The 15,541-nt window shown below is 40.4% G+C and overlaps 1 pseudogene; it reads left to right on the forward strand.

Moving 5' to 3' along the window:
• The first annotated feature begins 5,436 nt into the window (after positions 1 to 5,436).
• LOC140502164 (actin, cytoplasmic 1-like) lies at positions 5,437 to 6,829 on the forward strand (annotated as a pseudogene).
• The last annotated feature ends 8,712 nt before the right edge of the window (positions 6,830 to 15,541 follow it).

The following is a 15,541-nucleotide window of genomic DNA, read 5'->3' on the forward strand; positions in this document are numbered from 1 at the left end:
TCCAGGGAAAGGCAAATAAAGGAGTTGGTGAAATGACCTTTATTGTTCATCCAAAGGCAAAGAAACACCATTTCTGGGACACAGCTTTGATCTGCTCCTATTTGTCCTGTACACATCTTGAATTTACCTAATTCTTTACAGGTGGCTTCCCCCACTAGAATGTAAGCTCTTTGGGGCTGAGCCAACATGGTGGAGTAGAAGGATGGACCTGCTCTAGTTCTCCCTCCATAGCCCATAAAATATCTGTAAAAAATGACTCTAAACAAATTCTAGAGAAGCAGAAGCCACTAAATGACAGAGTGAAAGAGATTTCCAGCCTAAGACAGCCTGGAAGGCTGACAGGAATGGTCTATCACACTAGGCTCAGAGCAGAGCACAGCTCAGCATGGGCTGTGTGGCATGGAAAGGACTGGAACAGGCTTCAGAGTGCAGAATCATGGATGGCAGCTGCGGGTTCCCAGATTTCTCAACCCACAAATGACAAAGATAGCTTCAAAGGTCAGTAAGAAAGCTCTTTCACATGGGTGAGTTGGCGGGGGGGGGGGGGGGGGTCTGGCCCCAGCTCTGGCACCAAGGCAGCAGCAACATTGACTTTTGTAGTGCTGGTCTAAAGACCCTGGGGGAATCGAGCAGCTGATCTGAGTCTCAGTCCTGAGTGGCAGTCCTGGGATGAAGAAGAGCCACTGGCATGGTGGTGGCTGTGGAGAGGGAACTCTATTCACAGATCCTGGGCAGAAAAGAGTTCTTGTGGTTTCTCACAGACCAGAGCACAGGCTAGCTTGGAGGAACTGAGAACTTACAGGTGCCTAGAGATATCTCAGAGAACAGCTGCACAAAACCTCTGAAGCCTAGGGTAGTATACCCTCCACTTGACAAAGGACTACAAAGTCAAGTAACTGACTGGGAAAATGTCCCCAAAAGGGAAGAAAAATAAGACTATAAAAGGTTACTTTCTTGGTAAAAAGATATTTTCTTCCATCCTTTCAAATGAGGAAGAACAAAGCATACCATCAGAAGAAGACATCAAAGTCAAGGCTTCTATAACCAAAACTTCCAAAAAAAATATGCGGTGGTCTCAGGCCATGGAAGAGCTCAAAAAAGATTTTGAAAATTAGGTAAGGGAGGTGGAGGAAAAATAGATAAGAGAAATGAGAGCGATACAAGAAAATCATGGAAAGTGCATCAACAGCTTGCTAAAGGAGACCCAAAAAAATGTTGAAGAAAATAACACCTTTAAAAATAGACTAACTCAAATGGCAAAAGAGGTTCAAAAAGCCAATGAGGAGAAGAATGCTTTAAAAAGCAGAATTAGCCAAATGGAAAAGGAGGTTCAAAAGCTCACTGAAGAAAATAGCTCTTTAAAAATTAGAATGGAGCAGATGGAAGTTAATGACTTTATGAGAAACCAAGAAATCACAAAACAAAACCAAAAGAATGAAAAAATAGAAGACAATGTGAAATATATCATTGGAAAAAACAGCTGACCTGGAAAATAGATCCAGGAGAGATAATTTTAAAATTATTGGTCTCCCTGAAAACCATGATCAAAAAAAGAGCCCAGACCTCATCTTCCAAGAAATTATCAAGGAAAACTGCCCTGATATTCTAGAACCAGAAGGTAAAATAGAAATGGAAAGAATTCACCAATCGCCTCCTGAAAGAGATCCCAAATGGAAAACTCCTAGGAATATTGTAGCCAAATTCCAGAGTTTTTAGGTCAAGGAGAAAATATTATAGGCAGCCAGAAAGAAACAATTCAAGTATGGTGGAAATACAATCAGAATAACACAGGATTTAGCAACTTCTACACTGAGGGACTGAAGGGCTCAGAATATGATATTCCAGAGGTCAAAAGAGTTAGGATTAAAACCAAGAATCACCTCTCCAGAAAAAGTGAGTGTAATACTTCAGGGGAAAAAAAATGCAATTTCAATGAAATAGAGGACTTCCAAGCATTCTTGTTGAAAATACCAGAGCTGAATAGAAAAACTTGACTTTCAAATACAAGAATCAAAAGAAACAGGAAAAGGTAAACAGGAAAGAAAAGCCTTAAGGAACTCATTAAAGTAGGACTGTTACATTCCTACATGGAAAGATGTTATTTGTAACTCATGAGACCTTTTTCAGTATTAGGGTAGTTAGAGGGAATATATATATGTAGGTGTATATGGGTATGTATGTATATGGATATTATATATGTGTAGGTATGTATAGGTACATGTGTGTATGTATGTATATGTACACACACACACACACACACACACATATATATATATATATATATATATATATATATATATATATATATATATATATATATACACATAAATACATAGAGGGCACATGGTGAGCTGAATATGAAGGGAGAATACCTAAAAAGACCAAAATTTACTGTGGAATGGAATGTACTAGGAGTAAGAGAAAGGTAGAGGTAGAATGCAGCAAATCATCTCACAAACAAGAGGGAAGAAAGAGCTTTTACAATGGAGGGGAACAGGGGAAAGATGAAAGAAAATAATTGAGTCTTACTCTCATGGGATTTGGCTTAAGGAGGGAATAACATACACTCTATAGGATATGGAAATCTATTTTACTCTGCAGGAAGGCAAGGGGGAAGAGGATAGGAGAGGGAAGATAATAGAAGGGACAGCAGATTGTGGAAAGGGATAATCAGAAGCAAACACTATTGTGGAAGGACAGGTTAAGGCAGAGAATGGAATAAATGAAGGGCAGAATAGGACAGCGGGAAACGTGGTTAGTCTTTTACAACATAACTATCATGGAAGTGCTTTGCATTGTTACACATATACGACCTCTGTTGAATTGCTTGTTTTCTCAATGAGGGTAGGTGGGGAGGGAGGGAGAGAATATGGAACTCAAAACTTTAAGAATGAATGTTAAAAATTGTTTTAGCATGCAACTGGAAATTAAGTTCTACAGGCAATGGAGTATAAAAATCTATTTTGCTCTACAGGAAAATAGAGGGGAAAGAGTATGGAAGAAGGGTGGGTAATAGAAGGGAGAAGAGACTGGAAGAAGGGGTGAATGGGGTGCATGCTGTCCTGGGGTGGGGAGTGGGGAAAGATGGGGAGAAAATTTTGAATTCAAATTCTTGTGGAAGTGAATGTTAAGAACTAAAAAATAAATAAATTATATATTTTAAAAAAAACAAAAGCAAGATCCAATTTTAAAAAAATAATGTAAGCTTTTTGAGGACAGGGAGATAGGGACTGTTCTCTCTCTTTTTTTTTTTTAAACATTTTTTTGTATCCTCAGGGCTTTGCCCAGTGCCTGATCAATAAGTCCTTGTTGACTGATGGACGCTGTTTATGTAACAGTCTTTTGGCAAGACTTGAGCTGGCTGCCTTGCAAAGGTGTCTATGTTGTTAAAGACCCTGGGAAGAAACAGAGATCCCAGGGACCTTAAGGGGGCTGGAGAGAGAGGAGGGAAGTCTCACTAACCTCTGTTATGTTCATGAGCAATTTCTGCCCAAAAACCACCATGAAAATAATTGCAGCTTATATGCTGACATTTGCTGAAGAGGATGGAGAAGTAGATAAAGCCTAGCAAGAATTCAATAATATTCCACAAATTAAATCAGCACCTACTTGTGCTATTTAGTGACATGGATGAAAAGATGGGCACAGATGAGGGCTGCCAAAAAGTGTTAGAGAATAATACAGTTCAGGTATAAGGGATGAGAGGAGCCAAAAAACTTGTAGAATTCACCAAAGTCTCGTTCCTACACATGTCTTCTTTAAGAAATAATTATAGGGCAGCAAGGTGGAGCAGCAGTTAGAGCACTGGTCCTGGAGTCAGGAGGACCTGAGTTCAAAGGTTGCCTCAGACCCCCACCAGCTGTGTGACCTTAAGTCACTTAACCCCACATACCTCCCAAAGGAAAAACTGAATACAGCAAGCACTGAATAGTGTCACACAAAAATTGAGGTTATTATATTTTAACAATTGGGAAACGACTCATTCAGTCCTAAATTATCCCTGCATTTATATTTAGCCACCAACTTATAATTCAAAAGGAATACAAAACTAGAAGAATAAAAATGAGAAAAAGATTATATTCGATTAAAATAACTTTAACCTGACTTATTTAGATAAATTGTCAATGACCTAAAATATGGAAATTGGTAGCGTTTATAACAATTCCATACAAAAGCTTAACTCATAAAAATCAATTGCCATAATAAGGAGATTGTTGTTCAGTCACGTCCCACTTGGATTTGGATTTGGATTTGGATTTGTTTTTGACAAAGATGCTGAAGTGGTTTGCCATTTCCTTCTCCAGTTCATTTTACAGACAAGGAAACTGAAGCAAACAGGGTTAAGTGACTTGCCCAGGGTCACACAGCTAGTAAGTATCTGAGGCTGGATTTGAACTCAGGAAGATGAGTCAGCCTGATTCCAGGCCCATTGCTCCATGCACTATGGCACCCTTAGCTGCTCGGATGAGATTAGAGACCACCTAAAAACCATCCCAGTTAGTTGACCATCTTAAGAGACTTGGAGGCCAAGAGTTGAACTAGTTTAGAATGTGAACTCATAAAATTTTACAGGGAAGAAAAGTGCAAGGTTGGAACCAGAAAAAGAAGTATAGCCAGACACTCATTAAAGTCAAGGAGAGACCCATCTAAGCAAAGTCATCCCAAGGTATTTAAGGATGAAACTGGATGAAGGACAACAAAGAGGTAAAAACTAGAAACAATCTGCAAAGGCTTTAGTAACAAGCTCTTTTCACCACTAAGTAGGATGGAGCCATCACATACACATTCTAATATCATAATCCTAATGTAGCCAGGAAAGGCAGCTGGAAGAGACCAACTATAAAGAGAGGCTGTCTATGAGGGAAGCGATTCAAGTTGTTGAATACGGAGGGACTAATTCTCAAAGTTTCTGAAAGAGAGGATGATGCCAAAGGCATGGGGAGAAAATCTCTGACTGTATTATTTCCCCAAAAAGCAGCTGAGGAAATGTCAGTAACTCAAACCATAGGCTTACTTTCCCATCTATATGAAAATTTTATGAAAATATTCCACATACACAGCAAAGATTACTTTATGAAAGTATCATAAGGGAATAATCAGGTTTTTTCCAGCAATGTTTCACAACAGAATTGTGGAATTTTATAATAGATTTTTACAATAGAATTTATGATGGAATTTTATCATCTCCCAATTGATTTAAAATTGTAGAGAATAAAAGATCCCCATGTGCTTACTGCTTATTGACCATTAAAAGCTTTTGATTCAGTAGAACAAAACACTACTGAGCTGTGAGCTCTTCCACCCAGAATGCACTTGCCTCCCCTGCTTCTTCCAGGTGGGCACCACCTCCTCTCTCTCTCTCTCTCTCTCTCTCTCTCTCTCTCTCTCTCTCTCTCTCTCTCTTTCAGGTTTCAACTTCCTGCTTCAAAATTCACCATGGATGGCAATTTTGCAGCTCTTGTTGAAAATGGTGTTGGAATGTGCAGGAGATGATGACCCATGGGCCTTCTTGCCTTCCATTACTGGGTGCCCCAGACATCAGGGTATGATGGAAGGTATGGGCCAGAAAGACAGCTATGTGAGGGATGAGGCCCAGAGCAAGAGAGGTATTCTGACCCTGAAGTACCCCACTGAATATGGTATTGTAACCAACTGAGATGACATGAAGAAGATCTGGCATCATGCTTTCTACAGTGAGCTCTGTATGGCCCCTGAAGAGCACCCTGTGCTGCTCATAGAAGCCCAAAGCCAACAGAGAGACTCAGATTTTGTTTGAGACCTTCAACACCCCAGCCATGTACATTGCCATCCAGGATGTGCTGCCTCTCTATGCCTCTGGTTGTACCACTGGTATTGTCATGGACTCTGGAGATGGTGTGACTCACAATGTGCCCATCTATGCATGCTCCATCTGGGTCTGGCTGGCTATGATCTACCTCCTCTCTGTAAAAGAGCTATGAGCTCCCTGATGGTCAGGTTATCACCTCTGGCAACAAGAGGTTCCAATGCCCAGAAGCTCTCTTCCAGCCATCTTTCTAAGGTATGAAATCTTGTGGAATCCACAAAATTACCTTCAACTCAATTGTGAAGTGTGCTGCTGACATCTGTAAGGATCTGTATGCCAATACTGTATTGTCCAGTAGTATCACCATGTACCCAGGCGTTGCCAATAGGATGCAGAAGGAGATTGCCGCCCTAGCTCCCAACACAATGAAAATCAAGATTATTGCCCCACCTGAGCGCAAATGATTGTAGGCTCCATCCTGGCATCTCTTTCCACCTTCCAGCAGATGTGGATCAGCAAGCAGGAGTATGATGAATCTGGGCCCTTCATTGTCCACTGCGAATACTTCCAAACGGATTGCTTGTGGGTTTTTACTTATTTATTTATTTGTAAAAGGGGTGTGACATGATAATTGCCCAAAAAAAGAGATGAGATTGGCATGGCCTTTTTTTTTTTTTTTTGGCGCTTGACTCAGGCCTTAAAAACTGGAATGGTGAAGGTGATGAGCATTCTAAGTATGTTGGAAGCAAACATCCCCCAAAGTTCTACAATGTGTCTTCAGCTCTCTGATTGTACATTTACTTTTTCTTAAATAGTCATTCCCAATATTGTATAATGCATTGTTACAGAGTTACAAGCCTCTCTGAAGGCTGTCCTTTGCTAGAGCAAAGGATCTATGTAACAAAAATCCAGATGGAGAGAGAGGAGAGGGGAAGGTACTAGTATTGTTTTACATGGAAATTATGTAATGCTTTAAAAAAACTTTTTGTACCTTCAACCTTAATACTTATTCCTTTTCTTTAAATTGCCAGCCATATTGAATAGCCCCCTAAATTCCCAACCTGACCCCAACATAGATGTGAATGAAGACTTTACAATCTCCCTGAGAGTTTTATGAGATTGGTGCCAGTACTTTGGGGAGGGGAGGAGCTCCACCTGAACACTGACTTAAGACCAGTTCAAATAAAAGTGCACATGTTAAAAAAAAAGAAAAGAAAAAACATGACCTTAGAGGCTCTTCTCCAAAAGATGTCTCCCATGCATACATCAAATTTTATTTAAGATTCCTCGAAATACATAGCAATAGAAATAACTTTGATGACCCTTGGATCATTAATAACAAGTAAGGCATTACATACAGTATTATGCTTGTCAAAAGATGTCCACCACTGTCCTGGAGAGTTTTATTGTACATTCCAAGTTGAAGAGGGACTTACTACAGAGAATGAGCTACTCCAGGTGGTCCTGTTTGTAGATGTCACTGTGCTGATCATATCAACCCTTGGATCATTGCAGAGCCTCCTAAATAATATCCATAATCACTCAAGAGTGTATGGTCTAACTATCCACACAGGAAAAACCAAGTGGATGAAGAATGCCTATTGTCCAGATAATGACATTCAATTGGTTAGTCAACCTAGATAATTCAGACTTCAGTATAGATACAGATATATGTTCTTATTATATATAATAAGGTTATACACACATATATTATGCATATGGATATATACATGTGTAGATAGATAGATATCTACACATATATGTATTTGACAGTGTAAATGGACAGAGTTGGGTACAGAATTGAATGTGAGAGGGAGTGCAGGTCAGGTCACCTTTGGGGAAATACAGAGCTCTCTTAGTAAACCCATACTTTACCCCAGAAAAAAGGTCCATCTCTTTAACACTAATATTCTGCTGGTAGTGTTGTACAGTCATACATGACATAAGTCATGGATTATTTCAGTCCCTGAGGGACAGAAGTTGAAAATCAACCAAAATTCAATGGAGAGGTGTATGATGGGCATGAGCAGATTTCAACACATTATAAGTAAAAAGAAAGAGAGGAAAGGAGGAGGGGGAGAGAAAGAGAGAGAGAGAGAGAGAGAAGATGGATGGATGGATGGGTGAACAGAGAAACAGATAGATAGAATGTTAAGCACTTGTGTTAGGCAAGAAATGTGGTCTCTGACTTCAAAGACCTTACAATCTCATGGTGGGGGCAGGGAGGGGAACAGGAAGATAATATTCATCAAGGTGAGCTACAAAAATTGAGATGAGGGGGAAGTAGGATGAGAAGGTACTATGTTCACCATGAAACTGTGTCTATGAGATTACTATATTTGAGTTGAAAAAAAAAATCAGACCAGGCAGAGTCAAATTCTATGAAATTACTGTAATTTTACTCACTGAAAAGGTGTCCTGATCCCGTCCATCAAGCAGCCCAATTTTGCATTCAGCTGTGCTAATCTGAATTCATGCCAAGGCAGACAGACAAGACTATCTGGGACTTTATACAATATATTGAATGGAAATAAGCCTTCCCTACTATCTATATTGCAACCTAAGCAATAAACGAGCAGGTTCAAATTTTCAGTGCAACTAATAAAGAGCAGTATGTCCCAAATCCCTAAGCTCAGCTCACCTTCACACTTTCCGTATTTCTGTTGAGGGTTCATAACATGCTCTTAATCACCCAGGCTCATGACCCCAGAGTCATCTTTACCTCTTCCCTGTCCATCACCCCTCCCCCACTCCCATACGTATAGTTATTGTGTGCCTACTAAGTGCTATATGACTAGGGGTGTGGGGAAAGGGGGATGGGAATTTTATGAAACTATTGCAATTCTCATCTCTGGAGAGATGTTGAGCAGATTTTATCAGGGTGACACAGTATATTAATTTAGTATTAGACTGTGGTGATTTTTTGATTCCTGGTGAGGATATTTCTGTTGAGGGCTCTCAGGCAGCGAGGCTCATACAATCCTTGGCGCTTCTGTTTCCATCATCCCCCATAGCCAGTCAGTTACCAACTTTTACCTCCCAAACATCTCCCATGTAAGCCTCTCCAATAGAATGTAATTTTTTTGAGGGTATGGTTTTTTCATTTTTGCATTTGCATCCTGGAACATCTAGGTGGCACAGTGGATAGAGCTCCCCGCCTGGAGTCAGGAAGACTTCAGGGTTCTTGCCTGCCTACCCCTGTCACTTACTACTTGCATGATTCCCCCACTCACTCCCCTGCTCTGAGCCTCTATTTCCTCCTTTGTAAAATAAGGGTATTGGGTCAGATGGCCTTTGAGGCTCCTTCCATCTCAGGGTGTGTGGTCCTATGAACTGTACTGAGCCTTGAAGAAACATGCAGATTGAGAGAGGTCTGGAGGGGGCAGTGCCCATTCTTGTCTGGACCATTACAATAGCCTCCAATGGTTCTCCCTGCCTCAGATCTCACACCACTCTAATACATCGTCCACTTGGTTGGTGTAGTGATTTTTCTAATGTGTAAGTCTGATTATGACACTCTCCTGCTAAATAAACTCCAGTCACTCACAGAACCAAATAGAAACTCTTCTGGCAATTAAAGCTCTTCATAATTAGACCCCTTCCTACCTTTCCAGCTTTCTTACGCTTGACTCCCCTCTGTGCATTCTATGATCCAGTCATACTGGTCTATACTTGCTGTTGTTCCTCACACATGTCCTCTTCCTCCATTCCCCCTCCATACCTTTGCCTTGGCTGTGCCTTCTGCCTGAAATGCTCTCCTTCCTCACTCCTGCCTCTTAGTTTCCCAGGCTTCTTTCGTCTAGTTGGTGCAGTGGATAGAGTACTAAGCCTGTAGTCAGGAAAATTCCTCTTCCTGAGTTTAAATCTGGCCTCAGCCACTAGCTGTGTGACCCTGGGCAAGTCACTTAAAGCTTTTTGCCTCAGTTTCCTCATCTGTATAAGATGAGCTAGAGAAGGATATGACAAACCATTCTAATATCTTAGAATATTAGGATTTTTAGTCAGAAACAACTGAAAATAACTGAACTGAACATGATTTATAAATTATGAAATGATTTATGAAATCATACGGCCTATGATTGCATCAGTGTGAGGGAACTCCCAGCATGAAAATGCCCTCTACTGCTGCAGATCAGCAACTTATTTGTAAGTGGCAGTTTAAGAGTTCCTCAGAGGCACTTACAGGTTAAGTGTCATTGGTTATGTAACTAAGGTCAGAGACAGAACTTGGACCCAGGTCTTCCTAACTCCACGGTTTGACCTCTGCCATACTGCCCCTTTTCTATTGTCATAGGCTCAATGTGATACATTGAAGAAAATGTAGTGCTTGGAGTCAGGGAGACCTGAGTTCAAATCTTACCTGACAGTTACTGTGATCTCAGGCTAATGACAACTTCTGTGTTAACAACTCCCTTGGAGTTGACTAAGTCAGAGGTGGGACTGGAGATCTGTGATAGAAAGAAAAGTTTCCACACTGGGAGCTCCCTGTTCTTTCACATGTTCTCAGATCTCTAGCAGGCTTATCTTGAATGTATGGCCACCAAAGTTATACACGGATGCTTCATTGTGGAGATAACTGAGAGTTCTCATAGTTCTATGCTAGTAGAATGAAAACTATGATAGGCCTTCTCATTGTCATTCAGTCATTTCAGTGATGTTGGACTCTGTGACCTCATGTGGGGTTTTCTTGGCAGAGGTCCTGCAGTGGTTTGTCATTTCCTTCTCCAGCTCATTTTATACAGATGAGGAAACTAAGACATACAGGGTTAAGTGACTTGCCCAGGGTCATACAACTAGTGGCTGAAGCCAGATTTGAACTCAGGAAGAGGACTCCTCCTGACTCCAGGCCCCAAGCTCTATTCACTGCAATACCTAGCTACCCTATGATAAGGCTAACAAAGTCTAAACATTTGAATCATGGCCCGGTATAGGATTATGCTTAAAGACAAGCCTAGCTCTCTTTGGAGAGGCTTGTCATCAGCTAGGTCTCAGAAGGATTAACTATTTGGCCACAACAACTGAAGAGAGTCATTTACAAAGCCATCTGTGTCAGTGGGAGAAAGACCCATCCCAATTAAAAATACAGATTCCTCCCTCCATTATTAAAGTAACAGTGAAAAAGGTGTACAGCAGTGTGAGTTTACATTTTAATTAACCATAGATAACAATCAATAATAGCTTATATGAATGCTTCTGAGGTCAAGATTTGCCACTTTCCCATGGCTTCTAGGTGGTATCTATTTTGTCCTGACCCCTCCTTATTCTGGGCTATCAACAATCAATCAACCGAAAGCCTTTCTAACAACAGCCTGTATCCTTCCTAGAGTTACCATTTAGAGATGTCATGGAGGAATGCCAAGTATATTGATGACCTCTTTCCTGCATTTTTCATAAACACATTAAAGCCCCAGAGAGTCCTATTTTCTCCCCATCTCTTTGACTTCCTTGTTGCCTAGGTTACAGTAATAGGTGCTATAGACATGGGATAGATGGATCAGTGACAGGCTGTAGCTAGAATTTCCTTGTACAGAGTGAACCTTCTGTTGCCTGCTACTAAATTATTCTAACCAAATATAGAAATGTAAACTTATCTGCAATCTATGGAAGGAGGAGAAGGCAATGGAGGACAAAGACCACATTCTCTCACACTTTTAATATGAAAGACTTCAATGGCAAAATGTCCTTAATAGACTTTCATATTTGGTTTAGATCCTGGAAAGGGCAGTCATTACAACACTGAGGTCCATCTTTCATCTTCTCCATTAAACCTTTATCATCATTTACATACCAAGAAAACCATCTCAGTTTTAACTTCTTAAAGTTATCTTAATCTGGAACAATTTGGGGTGACTAAATTAGTGTCCCAAAGATAAAAGGAAAGTTAAAGTCTAAAGGTCTAAAGACCAATTAAGGGCTTAAAATTTTGTTCAAGATTAGCTTAACATCTAATCATCAAGGCACAAGACCTTTAGAAAGGGTCAATAATCCTCTGCTTCTTCTGGCCATATTATCAGGGGGAAAATTCAACTGAGCTTCTCCCCAAAAGAACATTTACCTATCTCAATTCTTAGTCTTAACCATGAGCAGCTTTCTTTTTCCATACGTGTTTGTCATATCGGCTTCCATCTCAGTAATTCTTTCATTATGCCCTCGAACTTCTGCACCATCGCCACAGACATTTAAACTACCAGAGCTCAATCCCACTAATAATCCACATTACCTTGGAATTCATCTTCAACGCCGTAAAAGTCGAGTTGCCAAGCAGGATGCTTCCTAAGACATCGAACACTTGTTTTAAGTTCAGTGGAACTAAGCTCTATGTGACAAGGTCTTAGGCTCTGCCTTCCCTGGGTGCAGCATCGTTAATAATTCATGGCCAGTCAATGACTTCACCCTATGGATACCTGTACACACACCTCCTCTGGCTGCTTCATGGAGATAAGATCCGAAAACCTAACCTTGAGATTACATTACTATCACTACTGATCTTTGATTAGTCAGTTACATTACCAATTACAAACTATTGAAATTAGCACAGGCGCCTGAGTGTACTATATTTTTAAAAATCTCCCAGGCCTGGGGCCAGGTTTGCAGTGTATGGAGCCAGCAGCCAACAGATATTCTCCTACTACGATCTCTTGGCTGTGTTTGGAGAACTTTATATCCACCTAGACCTTCGAGGAACTGAGTGGACTGGGTGGCTTTTAGGTTAATAATATATAGACTGTGGGATACAGTGTCTCTTTTTTTCCCAGACTTACTTCAGGTTACTGTTAAAAACTTAACATGTAAATAGTAAACCATCTGCAGCAAAGTTACATTTTAGACTTATGGAATCTTTCAAAGAATCATAGAAGAAAGTATAATAATTTGTTATCATTCAGTCACTTTTCAGTTGCGTCTGACTCTTCATGACTCCATTTGGGGTTATCTTGACAAGGATACCTGAGTGGTTTGCCATTTCCTTCTCTAGCTCGTTTTACAGACAAGGAAACTGAGGCAAAAAAGGGTGAAATGACTTGCCTAGGGCCACAGAGCTAGTAAATGCCTGAGGTTGGGTTTGAACTTGGGTCTTCCTGACTCCATGCCTGGAGTTCTATCCACCGCACTGAGTATATTAATTTTTTGTTGTTTTCCAGTCATGTCTGACTCTTCATGACCCCATTTGGGGTTTTCTTGGCAAAGAATATAATAATTTTTCTCTAGTTTTATTCTGAAAGATGACATATTTTAGAAAGTAAAAGAATAAAAATAAACAAAACTGTTCTAATGAATGAGCTATGATTTATGAATCTTTTTCCACATCAAGCATATGACCAGCACACACCCCCTAATAATACCAAGTTGCTATAGTAACTGGAAGCCGATAGGACTTTAAGCCAAATACAGAAGAATTCACATCTGTGGATGTTACTTGTGCAACTGTTCTAATTGAATTAAATTCAATAAACATTTATCCAGAGAGAGGAAGGGAAAGGAACAACATTTATTTAAAAAAACACCTACTATGTGCCAAGCACTAGGCTAAGAGCTTACAAATATTATCTCATCAGATCCTCACAACAGTCCTAGGAGGAAGATGCTATTTTTCTCCTCATTTTACTGATGAGGAAACTGAGGCAAAAAGATGTTAAGTCATTTGCCCAGGGCTTACACAGCTAGTAATATCTGTGGCCAAATTTGAACTCAGGTCTTGATGCCAGGCCCAGCATTCCAACCATTGCCCTCTCTAGCTTATAGAGAGTCAGAGAGCTGAGTGGAAAAGCACTGGACATGGAATCAAGAAGGCCTGGATTTGAATGCTGCCTTAGATCCTTACAAATTGGGGCAGCTTGGGTGGCACAGCATATAGAGCACCAGTCCTGGAGGCAGGAAGGTCTGAGTTCAAATTCAGCCTCAGTCACTTACCAGCTATGTGATCCTGAACAATTCTCTTCACCTCATTTGTCTCAGTTTCCTCATCTGTAAAATTAGCTGGAGAAAGAAATGGTAAAAAGTTTCAGTATTTCTGCCAAGAAAACCCCCAATGGGGTCATGGAGAGTCAGATACAACTGAGAAATGACTCAAGAACAACAACATGCCAGGTACTGTGCTAAGTGCTTTACAGTCATCTCATTGGTCTTCACAATAGTCCTGGGAGGTAGGTGCTGTTTTGATGCCCATTTTGCAGATGAGGAAACTGAGGCAAACAAGTTAAATGACTTCCCCAAGATCATATAGCTAGTAAGTATCTGAGGCTGGATTTGAACTCAAGTCTTCCTGACTCCAGTTCCAGTACCCCACCTTGCTGCCCCATAAAACAAACTAATGGCAAGTTTAAAATAATACTTTGTATTTATGGCAATCCTTTCATGTAACTTTGTAAAGCAATCATAAAAATGAGTCCTGATTTACAATAATAAGCCAATTTGAGTATCACCCAAAAGGTACCTGGAACTTTACCCTCACTATGTGAAGAAAATGGGTCAATGTTGCTTTCATCCCAACCACACTACTGAAATTGTTATCTCATATATCCCCAGTGACTTCCCACCCACCACATCCAATGGAATTTTCTCAATAAAGTCTGGAGAAAAGGAAGAAAACAAGCTATAATTGGGGAGGGAGAATAAAGGGAAGAGAAGAGTAAAAAACTGGGATGGGCCATGCTGAGGAATAATAAGAGATTTGATGGCAAAGGTCAGGGAAGGGGTGGAAATTGACCTTTCAGCATTTCCTTGAACTCTAGATAGAGAACTTAAGGTGTGGAGGCACAGGCTCAGTCTCACGGGAACAGTCTTGGGTCAGGTAAAGGTGAGGGTCTCTTGAAACTGCCGACCTCTCACGAGGCCCCCCAGATAACAGCTGGGAATTGAGGAAGTGAGACGAGTTTACCTTGTTTTCCACCTCTTCTCGGTGGGAACGTGCTGGGGAGAGCATCCCACCCTTGAAATTGGTCAGTGGTCTGAGCATGCCTTTGTTAATTGGCTGATGGGCTGGGAGCATGCACTGTCCACGAGCGAACCATGCAGCTTGGAGAGCTTAAGTGGGGACAGGAAAGCCTGAGAAAGGGCAGGGGGCTCCCTCTGGGAGAACTCTCCCTGCATGCTGATATGTAGTTTTTATCCTGAATAAAGCCTACACTTCTGCTTCACTCTGGCGGTCTCTTCTCTCTTATGTTCATCTGGCTGATCACCGAAGACCTGGTATAGGTAAGCGACCCGGCAGCCCATGGCATTAGGCCGGACATTAAGGTATGACATAATAACTCTAAAACTATAACTGATTCTTTTTTTTAAAAAAAAAAATCTTCTAATTTATTTCATTGAGTATTTCCCTGTTATATCTTTCAAAATTTTAACTTACATTTTTTTTTAAATTTTGAGTTCCAAATTCTTTCATTCCCTCATCCCTCCTCATAAGGCAAGCAATATATCAATTATACATGTGAAGTCATGCAAAACATATTTCCATATTAGCCATGTAGCAAAAGAAACCACACACACAAACCACAGAAAAATAAAGAGAAGAAAATCTGTTCATCAGTTCTCTCTCTGGAGGTGGAGAGCATTTTTCAGCATGGATCCTTCAGAATTTTCCTGGATCATTGTCTTGATCAGGGTGGCTAAGTCAGATTAATAAAATTGAAATTAAGAAAACCATTCTATTAATAAGTAAAACTAAGAGCTGATGTTATGAAATAAATTATTAGCAAAAACATTACAGATATTATGCTTCAGCTGAAGTAAAAAAAAAAATCAGGTAGCAATCCTGAT

This window comes from Notamacropus eugenii, chromosome 4 (genome assembly GCF_028372415.1).
Source record: "Notamacropus eugenii isolate mMacEug1 chromosome 4, mMacEug1.pri_v2, whole genome shotgun sequence".
NCBI lineage: Eukaryota > Metazoa > Chordata > Mammalia > Diprotodontia > Macropodidae > Notamacropus > Notamacropus eugenii.